The sequence below is a fragment of the Nannospalax galili genome, unplaced genomic scaffold (assembly GCF_000622305.1).
Source record: "Nannospalax galili isolate Female #2095 unplaced genomic scaffold, S.galili_v1.0 scaffold154, whole genome shotgun sequence".
Classification (NCBI taxonomy): Eukaryota; Metazoa; Chordata; class Mammalia; order Rodentia; family Spalacidae; genus Nannospalax; species Nannospalax galili.
This window is the reverse complement of record NW_008335281.1, coordinates 3,059,429-3,061,450: the sequence shown is the minus strand read 5'-3', so window position 1 is coordinate 3,061,450 and position 2,022 is coordinate 3,059,429.

Genomic DNA, 2,022 nt, shown 5'->3' with positions numbered 1-2,022 from the left:
GATAGATGATGATAGATGATAGATAGATAGATGATAGATAGATAGATAGATAGATAGATAGATAGATAGATAGATAGATAGATAGATGATAGATAGATAGATAGATAGGGATTTTCTTTTATCCCTTGACTGAAGTGTTTTAGATTTTATACAGGTTTCTCCAACACATGCATATAAGTATGACTTAACAATGTGTGTTTTACCAGTGAGCTGAAGGCTTTCCTTGTCACCCAACCACCACTTTAACAATAGAAAGAAATCTGTCATAAGGAATTAATCATATGTGGGGCATTGCTGCTATAACAATTTTACATTGTTCAGTGTACCAACCTTTTAGGTAGCACATAGCACAGTCACTCAAATGACAGAAATTTTAGCAGTAAGAGTGTAGTATGCTACACAAAGTTAGAAATGTGTAACACTCTGAAATTCAGACTATTCAATGCAAGAAATATGCCAGAGGGCTAAATAGTAAAAATGGCAAATATCATAGCTGACTAAAAGTCTGTGACTAATATATTCTAATAGGTCTACTATGTCCAACCAATAAAGCATGTGAATTTGAATTCCAGCTAGTGAAGGACGTGAACTGGTATGTCCAACCAGTAAACATATGAACTGGTACCCATCTGACAGACATTTTTTTCTAAGTTCTATTCACTAAGTTTTAAAATCCATTCATTCTTTTATCAGTACCTTAATAACTATCCAAACTTATACTGTACGCTGACTATTTTTCCCCCCTTTCTCTCTTTATGGAACTATAAAATGGAACTATTTTTTATTATAAGTTCACAGAAAGGAAGGATTTGCATACAACATCCCACTCATCAACCTACAACTTTCTCCAAACTCATGTCAGAGTTTAATCCTCAAAGTCATATTAACAATATTAAGAGGAAATAAATCAAACTCTAATATATATGGGTACAGTCTTTAGGATGGGATTAGGACCTGATAAGGCCATTACAGAATACTACCCACCCCATGATTGGTTTCTTCTGGCTTTATACACTTAATAAGAGACCAGAGACTGCCAGACAGGCATAGTCCTGATCTCTTACTATGTGATAATCTACACTAAATCATAACTCTACTATCAAGAACGTCATCAAAAGATGCAGTGTCTTATCCCTCAACTTCCAGAATTATAAGTCAAAATAAAATAAATCTCACTTCTTCATACTTGCCTGCCTTAGGCATTCTGTTACAGTAATACCAAGATAATACAGGAGGCTTCATGAAGATAAAATACATTCAGCAATTTACCTCCCAGCTACAGTAAGTCATAATCTCACATCACAAAGTGACTATTTTAACCTATGAAAAGATTTCTCAAAGGCAAATGTCAGAGTTGATTTAAAGTCTCTGGAAAAGGTGAGTCCTAATGAGTTAACTGTGAACTTTCTTCTCATGTCAAACCATAGGTATTTAATAAAAAGGCAAACCTAAAGGCATGAGGAAGCAACTATATTAACAAAGTAAATAAAACTGCTAATTCCAAATCCTACCATACATCATGATTTCAAGCTGCCAAATTATTATTCAGTGGATTAAAATATGGAACATAACCTTAAGACTGCAAGTAGAACGAGTATTGGTTTAAATTGTTTAATTTTACTTAACTTAGTTTCATAAATAGCAGCAATGACAAGTGTGATTGCTATTTATAAGATTATTTTTGAAAATAAGTATTTCACACTGAGTTCATCTACAGCCATCAACACAAATGACATAGACAAATGACCTTACAGCAAAATTTTAAAATTATAGGCACTTTTCCAATATACACCCAAAAATCCACTTGGCAGAATCTGCATGAGATGTTCACACTAGTGTGTGAGATGAATCTATGGTAGACTGAGTTGCCACTGAAACAGGATACTCACACTAGCTTTCTAAAAACTAATTGTGTTAAGATCATAGTGTGTGCTCATGGAATAGCCTGCCACACAACAATCTATGTGGTATAACCCATAACTTCAAGATTCCAATGAGCTATATATAGTATTTTGATTTTCT